The sequence below is a fragment of the Topomyia yanbarensis genome, chromosome 1 (assembly GCF_030247195.1).
Source record: "Topomyia yanbarensis strain Yona2022 chromosome 1, ASM3024719v1, whole genome shotgun sequence".
Taxonomy (NCBI): Eukaryota; Metazoa; Arthropoda; class Insecta; order Diptera; family Culicidae; genus Topomyia; species Topomyia yanbarensis.
In genome coordinates, this window is record NC_080670.1 from 34,733,907 (window position 1) to 34,748,880 (window position 14,974).

Sequence of the window (14,974 nt, forward strand, 5' to 3'; positions counted from 1 at the left end):
CAAGGAGTTCGGTTGTGCAGGCGAACATGTGCACGTGTTTAGGTACGATATTGCATGTTTGAGTTCATACACGAAGTGTGGGTTTAATATGAGCACATATCCAGAGCGAATGTGCATATGGGAAGACTGTACTGTTAACAGGTCGATAGATGTGAAATTGAATTGAATAGTTTTTATAAAAATAAAGGCGCTTCTCTATAAAAAAAATTGAACAATAAAATTATAAAATGGCAAAATAAAGTTTATTGTATTGTGTTTATTGTCTTCGATTAAAAAGTTTCATCGCACAGACTTAGACCAAAATCTTTAAACGATTTTTTGCTAATGTTAAAATCAAACAAGTGATAGATACCGTTGAAGAACTGACAGCAAACATCCAAAGATCTTCCCGGAACGTTGAGGTCAAGTTTTGCTAGAAGCACAGGAGAGTCTACGTTGTCTGTCAGCAGCTTGAAAATGAAAAGTCGTTGTAGAAAGATTCGTCTGTTTCGCAGCGCAGGGAGATTGTTGAGGGTACTGCGATCTTCATATGGAGGAAGCTATAAACTATCTGCCAGGTTGACCGACGAAGTACAAACCTGATAAAGTTCTTCTGTACCCGTTCGATTCGATTAATGTGGATGATGTGATATGGAGCCCAAATCGTAACTCCATATTCTAGAATACTGCGTACCAGTGTAATGTATAGTGTTGTTGGACAATACACATCATTGAAATCGCGAGTGTTGCGTTTGTTGAGACCAAGTACAGCGTAGGCTTTAGCAATAATGAAAGAGTAATGTGCAGTGAAGCGTAGCTTACAGTCGTGAATGAGACCAAGGTCCTTGACAAATACGACTCGTTGTACGAGAGCAGAACACATTGAGTATTCGAACTTAATTGGAGTATGTACTCGTGTAAAAGTTATTGTGCTGCATTTTTGAATATTCACACTCATTTCGCTGCTGTCACTCCAGTCAGTGATCCTATCGATGTCCATTTGCAATACCCTACAGTCTACCATAATTGTTATAACACGGTGAATTTTCAGATCATCAGCATACATGACTTTAGAAGCCGATAATTCACTGCAGAGGTCGTTCACAAAGAGCACAAATAGAAGAGGTCCGAGATGACTCCCTTGAGGGATGCCCGATATAATGTGGTTTATTTACATATTGTTGTCTCAAATCAGCACATTATCTTTACCTAAAAATCACTACATAGTACACCGCTTGAAAAGTGTATGCTTATTCTTTCTAAAGCAATTGAAAGATTGAAAATCGGCTTAAAAATGTCAGTGTAGAAAATCTTTTAGTCCCGAAATTTAAAAAAAAAATGGTTTTTTCGTTATAAATCAAGATTTTGAGGGCAGAATAAATTGATAAAACGTGAGACCTACAACTTTTACTAGATCACTTGAAAAGTGAATTCAATTTTTAAATTTTATAGCACCGTGTAATCATGGTTCATACATGTTTTGCCACAGCGCGTCCATAGTTTTCCAATATGTGGTGCACTCAATTTCAAGCGCCGTTAATTTGTTCCAATAGTCTCAGTACGTCATAGTCTACCTGCCATTGCATAGTAATCGAAAACGTCAAAAACGTGAACTTAATTCACTAGAGGCCAAACCATCGAATATTTTCATAGGGTGTCTTTGGAGGATTTTTTCGCATGAATATTCCCCACAATGTGATAAAAAATAAAATTAGGCATGGCTTACTATGAGCGAACTAAACAATTAACTTTTTGTACTGACAAGGTAGAAAGTTGGTATCTTCGACAATGTTTTGCTCGTAATGAAGAATTTTGTTCAAGAACTTGAACTTGTAGGATTAAAGGTTATTGATTTAAAAAGCGTGTTCCTTTTTCCACCTTTTTCCATTGTGACTTATCGTGCAAATGGTGCTCTGAATGAATGTGGAGGTATTAAAACCACATAATATTGTTCAAGAGTGTATGTAAAATACTCATTCGTTTCAAAGTTATTGAAGATTTTAACATATTTTACACCAACTTCAACTACGTATATCGATTCATACCTGTACACGACCCTTTATTTTTTTAATACATGTGTCGTAGTTAATTGGATGGCAAAGGGGCAGTCCTAGCTGCGCCTGCTCTTTCGAGCGAACAGTGCGGATCAATCATGACTCGGATAATTACTGCTTGCACAAAATCCATTATTTCTTTTTATTTTAGTAATTGTACATTTGACGGAATTTCCAATTCAAAATTCTAACTTTTTTATTCCATACGCTCACGTTTAAAAAATCGGGTGAAATTCCCGTCAAAATGAGGTCCCCTGTATTGAAATGTTAGTTGTATTCTACTTCAAAACAAAACTAGAGATTCGGCTCAGTAGAATTGTTCAGGCCAATAAGATATTTATTGAGTTGTTTGAAGTAAACTCCAAATTATAGAAATTTATCCGAAATTTGTCTACTTTATCCAAGGTTGAGTATATACAGTTGCATTGTGAAATCTGTCGAGGTTGAATAGGAACTATCATCCACATCATTTACCTAAATTTTTCTAGTTGTGCGATACCATATCCGTTTAGATTTGATTATATGAAGAATGCCACTATGTAAATTTAGCAGGAACTTTGAACCTAGTACTAAATCTATGCATTCGACAATAGCGGCTGCGATGCAACGATAGCAAACAGGTCGACCTCAGCAATTCGTACTACTCGTGCATACAAATGAAAAAAGTCCTCTCGAAGCCATGAATAACTAATCCTTTCGGGAGAACTTTTAATCCGGCCACATACAACCAGGTGGGGTGGATAAAGCATGGAAACGTGCCACTTATCCATACTGTGTGTGTGTATGATACCATCGATCGTTTGCATCAGCCCTACTAAACGGTACCAGCGGCGAAACTTGTCAGTATTCATTGCTCATACGTCCAACTATTCATTTTCTTCTGCCAAACTCAACCGCATCAGCGAAAATAGGATCAACGCGGTGTGTGTGTGTTCCCCCCTCGGGACGCTAATTCGTAACCAATAGATCTCGTTCCTATTTCATGGCACGTAGTGGGCATCAACCCTCTACCGTCCAGGGGCGCATCGCGATTTTGTGAGAAAAGAAACTATGTGTATAGTCCACGCGAACTCAACCCACATCCAACAATGATGATGCCCAATGGATTGTGAAGCCGTTCGACTCGACCGGTGGAAGTGTTGATGAGCACCCATCAATGCATGGCTCGTCGACTAGCTGTTGTTGTTCATCATCGTTGTTGGACACATGTGAAGATTGTGTACACGATGTGATAAGAGCGAGTGTTTTTTTGATAGCTGGTCCAGAGAGTATAGCTCTTGGGGATGATGGATCACGAATCTAATGAACCTATTTTCGGCACTCGAATCAGTTGATGGGGAATTGATTAACTCTTGGCATTGATAGAGAATTTTTATTATCAGCAGAAAAAAAGTGACTACGAGTGCCGAGTATTAACCACTTACGATTTTGTTGTTCGAAGAACATTTGATTTTATGTTGTGCATAAATGGTACAATATCTATTACTTTAGCAAATCAAATATTTGCGTTACGAATTCACTCTCATCAGAACTTGGCAGACCGACGTGGTCATCGTGTGGACGCTAAATCAAAAGCGAAAAACCGCTTAGTGCACAGATGGAGCATGATGATGTCCCGCACGCACAGAAATTCTGACTGCTGGTGGTACGTTGAATAATGTTGCACTCTCATTAAGGAGAAAATTGCAGAAGAACCAAGTTATTTACGATACCTAAAACTTACGAAACTTTGTTGGTCGATTTTAGCTTGGGTAGCATACAGTTGCATGGTTGCGGTAAAGAGGGACAACAGCTAAGCTTATCAAATAGTGCTAGAAGGACATCTCAAACTCTACATCTTTTCACTTTACCGTTGTAACATTAGCATTTAAACAGAACAATGCAACGATATACAAATTTACAAAGGATTGTGTCATATTAGATTAAAATTTGAGTCCATTGAACCAACTCAATCGTCGACCAAAATCTAGTATATAGGTTATGATACTTTAACACTCTGTTATATAATGTAAAAACTGCTTCTGGATTCCTTAAGTATTCAAAAACCGTAAACCTACCTTCAAAATTATACAGAACATCGAAGCAAATAATCTTACCCCAGACCAGGACTATCCACTTTCATCCGATCCAATTCAATTCTAACTTCCCCTTACGTAAAGTCAATCGTGTACCATTTCTTCTTCTTGCGAACCCAATCCTAATCAAAACAATCAATCCGGCGACAGCTGCCGGCTACAAGCCATAAGAAAATACATTCCTGCTCATGAATGGAAAAAGGAGGCTTATTCTCCCCAAGCACTTCAAGCCCTAGGCGAAGATAGGAATTTGAATTGTAGATCCAAAAAGGACACTTTTTGGCATATTCATCCCTAACAGGAAGATGTCTCGGCATGCCTAAATAATTCCATCGTTCAAATTTCGATTCCATCCGCAAACAATCCCTAAGTGTCTGCCATGTTAATTCCAATGTTTCTAATGTTGGCGGTGGTTCTACATCAATAATAATAATCCGTAGTAAACGATTCTCCAGCATACTTAGAAATGGTTGAAAATAATGTACAGTCCCACGGGGGATTATATCGTCAAACTTTAGAAATCTCACTCAGATCCAGAACATAATTTATCTGCTTACTCTTAACTGGAAAAAGGAACTTTTAACCTCCCATGAGTGCTTCTATTGTAAATGTCGTCTTTGTGTTTTGATTCCAAGTGGCAGAGTATCCCGCTCTTCCGTGATTCGGTTCCCTTTGAAGACAGTTATTGATGATGATGGTAATGATGATGATGACGATGTGGGATTTCCCCCAGTACTTCTGAAACAATCAGAGTTTAGAAGTTAGGACTTAAACCCTCTGTTTTTCCACGCTTCCTTTTTTAGCCACCGGCTTCCTATTGTCTCAAAAAACGTACACAGGAAGTCTAGTCTGGTGAACAAAGTCAGTGTGGTATAGCTTTTCTTTCAGGACAAACGATTCCCCGCACAAGGTCACCCTGCCAACCAATTAATCATGCCATCCGAGCTTTGCTGGCTGACGAATCAACCCAGCTCTGCACGATTTCGAAAGTGCAAGGTAGCTCTTCATTTATCTTTCCCAACAGTCGTTGACATTGTTCTTCATCCGATGATGATGATTGGAACAAAGGAGCGTCCCAAAATTCGATGCCCATTGTTTTGGAGACCGTTGTGTGATTTCGGTTGGCCTCGAATGAATAATAGAGACGAAAGGATTCTTCAGTCGATTCCCAGCCCGCCAGACAGACACCCGTACTACACGGCAAAATAAAAGAACCCAAAGAATAAGTTCTTTTAACTTACTTTTGAGTTGTGCATCGCTTTTGCACTTATTACTGTTGTCAAAAACAAAACGAGATATTCGACTTAGTCGAGGTTTTCCGTAGAGGAAGGTACTTTTGAGTTGTTTGGGGTATACTTAAAATTAGATAAATTCAACTTAAATTTGAGTATAAAAAACCCACCAATGAGTTGTGATTTTTGCCGTGGTTAAATGGAAACTACCTTCAACACGGTTTACCTAATTTTAACTTCCTCTACGATACCACGAGATTGAGTCAAAAGAACTCAATTTTGGGTAGTTTTTTGTTTGCGTGTATATGGTGCAGTAGTCATACCGGCATCACAGTATTGGCAGGATAAGATTATGGAATTGGGAAAGTTTGACGCATATATCCGTCATGGGGTTCGGAAATCAAACTAGCTTTATGGAGAGCAGTTGCTTCGATTTTTCATCCGGATGGCTAGCAGTTAGGGCAGTGTTGTCAGATGTATTGATTTGCGTAGAACAGAGCAGATTTGCAGGTTTGTTTTTTTGTATATATTCTATTTTATGTATATAGGTTCAGATGTGATAACTTTACGATCGCGTGGAAATGAGCGTTTATTTGTGCGCGCTCGAGACCTCAATAATCAGATTATAAGTGCTAAAGCGTTCCCTAAATCATCGGAGCGTCATTGGGTTTACGAAATCTTGGACGTAGTTGTGCGTAGATGATCGCGATTGCACGTTCGTCTTTGTGTATAATCGCGAAAGACTCGGGCGTTTGCAAGTTAATGTGTTCTATCGCATGGGCGTTTGTATGTCGCACTAGTGTTTGTATGACGCATGGACGTTTAGATGTCGCATGTGCTAGCGTGTAACCTCGCGTGTATAAATTCGATTTTATAACCGCCTATTCGCTTGTGTTTTTAGATGATTGCGCGGACCGTTAATCTTATACTTAATTCTCAGTGTGTTGTTCAAATGCAACTAGAGGAAGTGAATTGTTCCATATTACAGGAGTTCCCTGTCGCAAAATGTCGTTTAGGGGCCGTACACTAATTACGTAAGGCTTTTTTAGTGCTTTTCAACCTCCCCCTCCCCCCCAGATAAGAGTTCGTAAGATTTTGGTGAACTCCCCCTCCCCCTACATAAGATCTTATCATGATCGTAAATAAAAAATCGAATTGTTAATTCATCAAATAATAAGATAGCGAAAACGATATGTATAGAATTATTACAAGAAAACTCATGACAAAATTTAACTGTAGTCATCTGCAGAATTTCAATTGCATGCCAATCTCGCCAAGTAGAAAGAATAACTGTTGTCAGATATTCAGTAACTCCAATTTGGTCCACATGATCTGCTTTGCTATATTCCACTTTTTTGTTGGAGACGAACCACTGCGACCAGTATTTAGATCTATTTGCTATACTCCACTTCCTTTGAATCTATTTTCTTGTGATGTAGAATTTAAAAGAGTTTATAACCTCTTCTGGCATGAATTTATTCTGAGTTCCAGCTGTGACGCTTATCGTACGCATAGCTCCGAGTTAACCATCTTCGAATTTTCTTGAAATAAAATACAGTTCACACTCTGGAAATATTCGACGTTCAAGATCTTTGACAATCGCATGTTAGAACATTTTCCAGATACCTTGCGGGTTTGAATCGAACGTTTGAAAAGGACAAAGTCGGTCTAACAACACGAAGGGTATCAACACTTCTTAACTTGTAAGGCATATTGTGACTCCAGTTCCCGAACAGAACAATGTACAACCAAGAGCCAAAAAATTACTCATATTGTTTGATATACAGGAATTATATGGTACAAATGAAAATAGTTCCCTTTTCTTATTAAAAAGAATATTTTTCTTATGGATTTAATTTTTTAAACTTGTTTTATGATATTACGTAAGAAAGGACAAACCCTCCCTCCCCCTCAGATAAGAATTTGTAAGATATTTTTAAACTCCCCCTCCCCCCATATGCCCTTACGTAATTAGTGTATGGCCCCTTAGTGGATATGAGCGTCATTTTTTGGTTGGTCCACCTGAAGGCATTGAACCTATGCTGCTAGGGCAGAATGTAGGAACCTCCGAACGAAACCGATTCATGATCGCACGAACACGGGCGATAGTATGTTCAATCTTAAGGCCATCGTAACTCGCGCCGCAAAACAGTAGGAAAAAGTTAGTTTTTCGAGAAAATAGACGATAAAATTAACTAAAATCCCAAAACAAAAAACATACGTCCCTGCAGAATTTATTCAGCTATCATCTGGTTAAAATTTTCCGTGAAAATTTCCCCGATTTTCCGAATGCATTACCTTAGACCGGAAAAACTTTTGCCTTTTTTGCATTTCCACGCTAATATCTTCGAAAATAAAGCGATGACATACTCTTTTTAGTATTTCAGTGTGTTTCTATTTCTCTAAAGCACACATTGGAACTTTAGTTTGATGGAATTTTCCGACTTTTCCATGAAAATTTTACGATTTTCCTAATTTTATTCATAACCTATCTATGCATTGTGCATACGCTCTAATTGATTCAAAAAATATACTGGAGCATTCTACGTAATATTTACATCTAATGTATATTCAGTTTTCACGAAAAGTCTAAGATTTTCATTGGGAAATTCCATATTTTCCATCGATTGCATATCAAATCGTAAACTCCGCGGATGCTTGTTTGTATGCGTATACATGAACCGGCAGTAGATGGAAAACACAAATAATAAACGTTAGTAGGCGTTTGCGTTAGTTTCACAAGTTGCAGCATTTCAGGGATTACATCTTGACTACGATGTTGCGAACAATGAATAACAAATATTTGTTTTCCATTCAAATATCGGTACTTAGTTGATTGTAACATTAATTTCAACATAATTACTGAATTGAATTGTGCTTTTCATAAATAACATCAGTTTTTTTCTGAGCTAGAATATGGTTTTGACATTGGTGTACAATTGATGAAATTTTTGAAGACAACGTCCTAAACATGAACAAAACTAATTGAAAGAGATCAAATGTGACGTTGTAAAACATTATACTAACATGATAGCATATATCGACAGGCTAAAAATCCCCTTTAGGAATCCGGAAGAAAATCGTGTGAGTCAGTGAGCTAATTTCATATGCAAGTGATCTACCCTAATTTTCCAAATCTATCATATAAATCACACATTATGAGAAATTCCAGCATCGTCAAAGAGTTGTGAGTTGGTGTGATATTGCGGACATTGATAAAAAAAAACATGTTCATAATTTATTTCACTTTTTGGAAATCAACCAGAATAGGTTGGCAAAGCTGTATTATTGTACAATATGATGCCACACTATGCCACCATTTTCTTCTGATACAGAACTCCTATCCCTCACCTTCCCGCGATGTCAGTTCCTACATTTTGACAGCGGTTGGGGTTGGAGCCTGACTCAGATTTGTTTCGGATGGAAGCGGCATTAGTGACCACGGTGGGATTTGTGGTCGTATGCTGACAGGGAAGGGGAGCAAACGACGCGCGCGGTCTACCCAAGCTAAACTAAGCTAAGCTTTTTGGAAATCAACCACAATAGTTTCTAATGTACACTCGCTAGCCAATAAATAATATAAAACGATTTTCAGTAAGCATTGCCGTCCTGAGCATAACCAATCAATAGATTTTATAAATATTTAGAGGAACTATGCACGGCGAAGACTGACTATTCATATAACCATTAGATCTTCAATGTCCCAACAATGCTATGTGGCGGTGACACTATACCGATGACCCATAGTGAATTATACTGCCAACTATCGCACATTTGTCCCATTTTCTATGGAATTCTTATCTTTATGGGAGTGATTTGCGATCATGGTTAGTATATGTGTATATAAAAGCTATTCTGCTCTACCTAAGTATCAGTGATTTGTAAGTTATGCTACGTAGATTCGCCAACATTGTTTGAAAAAAGTCACACGATTTTTTTACTGATAGCTTATAAGTACAATACTTCGTATAAAAGGTACTATTTGATATAGCAATTAGATATGTATATGTATTTCAACCTGTGAACATACACTTCGGTGAGCTATGCCCCACTACCGTGCAACAGATCATAGACATCGTGAAAGAATCAATCAGACGTAAAAGCATAAGATTTCCATAGTGAAAAACAACAATCCGAGAAAAAAACGCTGTTCAAGATTTACATTTTCTTTGAGCCAAATGGATGGGACAACCATGGTTTGGTATTTTTTCGATATTTTCTAAACAAACCTGGTAATCTTATTTGTTCATTGTGATTCAGTGGTGATACAGAATACAATCCAACATATAACTCATTTTCAACAAAAATTCATATGGGACTCTTATGCTTTTATGGGCAGTAAAGCTCAACGCAAAGACACTATGATATAGGCACCGGTGCCGGTTACAGATGGATTTAAAATAGATCATTTACCTACATTCTCTAAATATGATTTTGTAGTATCAAAGGCTCTGATTTTTCATTAGGATTTTAAACCGGTTCTACACTGTATCCAACCCATTTTCGGAATTTTGTTCTGATTCTTATATCGGGGCAGTAGATTGCACTGGTTTTGCACTTTCTAGCAAAAGTGGGAATGAAACGCGTCTAGTGGCTTGCTCTACTGCTAGAAAATGCAATACCAGTGCAATCCACCGCCCCGGGCTTTTTCAATGAAAAACCCCGTTAGTAACATTTTCTTCTGACATAGAATCATATCTGCATTAAATTCGAGCATTTCGGAATATGGTTTACCGGACCAGCAGTAACTTATCTTCTGTTCCACCCAGTCTAGGTTATCTATAGATTGCCCTTACCACAAGTCTGTGGATACCAAGCAGAATATCTAGTTATAAGAAATGGTTCAGAATGACCGCCAGTGTCTGATTGATTTGAATTATGTGATGACATCTTTCAAGCAAAAGTTTATGAAGTCTAGGATGTCTTCGAATGATTTATTGTAGTTGTGTATCACAAATAATAGTTAGTACATTATTAATTGTGGTGCACAACTGGATATTGTTTTGCCTTTCTTATATAGAAAGGTTATGCAATCGGTCGGAATTTCGACTTTCTAACCGCGGCCCGCAGAGCCGAATCTCTTATACCATTCGACTCAGTTGTTCGAGATCGGTAAAAGTGTGTTTTTTTACTTGGTGGTAAAGCTTTTATGCCGACCCAGCAAACGTTCGACCATACTACCGATTTCGTCCATCGTGTGTTAGAGCGAGGGACTTTGAACAGAGAAGATAATTCTGAACACTACTCCTCTAAACTCCTCCAAGGAGTCCGACATTTGCCTGATCCCCCGGATTCCTAATTGCTAATGCACTTCACATGATTCCAGGTCTAGCTGTTCGCGCTAGATTTCGCTGGTCTCATAACCGCCATAACAGTCCTGCACGGCATGATATTCTACATGCCCTCCTCCCTACGTTGACCAGTTGGATGCCGTGGTCGATCGAGCGATTCCGGTTGAAGGGTGGCTTCCGGTACACTGGTGCCCCGACGACCCTATACTAGTGGTTTGTTGTGTTCGGTGCTACTCGGCGCAGTCCCCGACGAGGGAGCTAGCCTGCCTCGGCGGAGAGTTCCTCGACGAAAGAATGTCTCCCGCAACCGTTGACGGACGCGTTATTCTTCTTTCGATGCAGTCCGGCAGAATGCCGAGGTCAGTCCAGCGATTCCGGGTGGAGGATTGCGACCGGTTCACTGGTGCCCCGACGATTCAAGCCGGCGATTCGCTACGGACTACTCGGAATAGTCCCCGACGGTGGATCTTTCCTGCTTCGACGAAGAGTAAAAATGTGTGCGTGTATATGTGTGTGTATGTATGTATGTATGTATGTATGCATGTGTCAAACAATCTCACTGATTTTTCTCAGAGATGGCTGGATTGATTTGCAAATACTTATTCTCAAATGAAAGGTACAACCTTCCTATCGGTTGCTATTGATTTTTTTAATTGATCCGACTTCCGGTTCCAGAGTTACGGGTTGAAGAGTACGATCACACAGCAAATTCCCTTATAAACTGGTACCATCATAATGTCCAAATGATGCAATACATATTAAAATGTGTGCAACATTACTTGGATTTGCGTGTTTAGATCACTAAAGACCCATCGAAGTCGCTTTGACCGCATTGTCCACCTATGACGGTTCTTGATGCCCCCGGGGAACTTCCCAAGTCTCTAAGTTAATGTCATACCTATTTCTCAGCTAATTATTTACCGATTTTTCCAAACTTGGTCTCAAATGAAAGTTACTACGTTCCAATTGAATTTTGAATTGAAAAGTTACAACGCTGCTATTGAATTTCTAATTGAGCCGACATCCGGTTTCAGAATTACAGGGTGATGAGTACGAGCACACAGTAAATCCCGATTTCAACGTATTCGGCGATGGATGTAATTTTTTTCCAAAAGGCGAAAATTTTTCCAATATGTGACCACAACTGCTTGGATTTGTAGTTCTAGGTCACTAACAGTCATTCAAAGCCTCTTTGGCTACATTGGCAACCATCGACGGTTCCAAAAGCCGCAGCGGAAGTATTCAAAGTCAAAATAACAGTTACATCAATTTCTCAGTGATTACCGGACCGATTTGACCAAACTTAATCCCCAATGAACCCCAAAAACTGTTACTAAATTTTATTTTGATCCGAATTCCGGTTGCGGTGTTACGGGTTGTGGAATGTGGTCACAGAGAAAACTCCCATTCAAACCGATAGCGCTATGAATGCAAAAAGGATTTTTTTCCCCTAAAATAGGAGCCAAACATCTTGCATTTGTAGTTCTAGGTTACTGACGGCCCATAGAAATCTTGTTGGTCACATCAAGATCCATCCGAAAATATTTAAAATCGTGACCGACCATCTTCGATTCCTACGAAACTTTACCCGTTTCATCGACATGGAAGACTGAACATTTTTCACAATTAGAAAGATTTTTTCGACTCAAGAGGAATTTTTTAAAAGGGCGTAGACATTTCTACGTGCCATAATTTCAAAAATGTTTAGTTCGATTACTGTATTTTATGCAGCAAAACTTTCTAAGAATGAGCTACAGAGAATGAACATTTCTGTACGAAAAAAATATACACTAAAAAAATGTGTCATTTTCCACAAAAACCAAAAAATTGCGCTAAAAATTTAAATTGCAAATAAAGCTATTTTTTTTTCTAATTTTTTATTATTGTCATCGAAAACTTAAAGAGAAAAGAAATATTTTAAACGTGATTGTATGATGAAAAACTTATCGCCAATTTTTTTTTTCTAACAATAGCTTTATACATGTTTTTTAAATTTTATGCCAATTGACATATACAACTGTAATTTTATTTCAGAATATAATTCTAAATATCGTTTTAAATTATAATGCATTTAACAAAAATCTTCCGAAATGCGATAGTTTTCGAGGTATTTGGAATTTTGTTCCAACAAAAACAGCTAATTCGTGTGATTACGCCTTTTTTAATAGATATTTGTGTTACCCCATCATTAAATGTCAAAAATCTAATGCTTATCGTTTTAAAGACGTAAAAGAAACCTTTTCAGTGTATTTGGATCATGGATAAGCTTTCAAAAAAAAATGTCCTAACTACAACTTTTGACATATTTCCATGATTCATACTATTTGCATTCAAAAATACAATTTTCTTTTTGAATATGATTCTAAACACCATTTTAAATCAAAATGCTCATGACAAAATTTTTCTGAAATGTAGTAGTTCTAGAAATGTTTCAAATTTTGTTTTAACTTCACAATTATTTTATTTCATTGAGACCATTTCGCGTTTGTCCATCAACAACAATAGGTTTTTTAAATGGCCCATAACATTTCCTGTAACTTCTCCTCTGAATTCAAGGCGGTATTGTAACCCATTTGAAAGCTACATGAAAAAAAGCATGATGGTCGTATGATCGAACTATTTAGTTTAATCATCAGATCCTTTAATTGAATAGAATTTTGATTGTTTTCGTATAGCTTTCAAATGGTTTACAATATCGCCTTGATGTCAAAAAGAAAGTTACAGGAAATGTTATGGGCCTTTTGAAAAACCGATTGTTGTTGATGGAAATACGCGAATAACTTCTGAAAAGGTAGTAATATAACAAAAGAATTGTGTTTTTAAAACAAAATTTAAAATATCTCGAGAACTACTACATCTACATTACAGATTTTTTTTTTGTTATTAGCATTTTGATTTAAAATTGCGTTAAGAATCATATTCAAAAACATGTATTTTTGACTGCAAAACATTAGATTTTTTATATTTTATGATGGGGTAAGGCAAATAACTTTTTAAAAGGACATAACCAGTCGAATTAACTGTTTCTGTTGGAACAAAATTCCAAGTATCTCGAAAACTATCGCATTTTGGAAGATTTTTGTTAAATGCATTTTGATTTAAAATGATACTTAGAATTATATTCTGTAAAAAAATTTGTATGTCAATTAGTATGAAATTTAAAAACATGTATAAAGTTATTGTTCTCTATCATACAATCATATTTATTTTTTTTCTCTTTAGGTTTTGGTTGACAGAATATAAAAAATAGCAAAAATGTTTTTTGCACTTTAAATTTAAAAATAAATTTTTGTTTTTGTGAAAAATTACACTTTTTTCAGTGCATTTTTTGTACAGAAATATTCATTCCCTGTAACTCGTTCTTGGAAAGTTTTGCTGTATAAAATACAGTAATCGAACAAAAAATTGAAATTTATGCACGTAAAAATATCTACGCCCTTTTGAAAAATTACTTTTGTATCAAAATATTGCAATTGTCAAAGAAAATCATGGAGATTCATAAACCGAACACAACTTCAAAGTTTCGAATCAACGATGGTCACACGAAAAAAATCCGTTCATAAATTCATGAACAAAAGGTCATGATTTCATGAACTGGACGATTTACGAAAACCGTGACAAAGTTCCTGAAATTATGAATAATAAACCTCGTATTCATGAAACTATTTGTATTTTCTAAAAACAAGCTCGCCCCGAATATATACATGGCGTTACATTAGAATGTTTGGGTGGGTTACTGTTGTCGTTTATTTTTTATTGTGATTCTTGTTCATGATTTGGGAATACACAGTCGACAGTCAAACGTTGTTCATGATTTCAAGAGCTTATTCGCGATTCTTGTGCATTCTTAGCGGGATTAAAGTTCATGATTTCAAGATCTTAGTCGCGATGTTCGTAATTTTCATCCACGTTATCGTGATATTTTAGTCATAAATAGAGTGATTCATGTTCACGAGTTCATGATCTTTGTCACGATTTTAAATATTTTTGTCACGAGTTGTGTAATTTGTGCTCATGATTTCAGGATCTTAGTAGCGATTTTTGTAACTTCTGTTCATGTTATCGTGATATTTTAGTCATGAATAGAGCAATTCATGTTCATGATTTCAGAATCTTGGTCACGATTTTAGATATTTTTGTCACTAGTTGTGTGATTTGTTTTCATGATTTTAGCATCTTAGTCACGATTTTTGTAATTTCTGTTCATGTTATCATGATAATTTATTTTAGAGCTTACTTTCAAAGAGTAATGTAACTAATGTTCATGATATCAGCAGTTTTATCATTGTATTCGTAAATTCTCTTCGCCTTATCATGATCTATTATTTTTTGGTTACTACTGG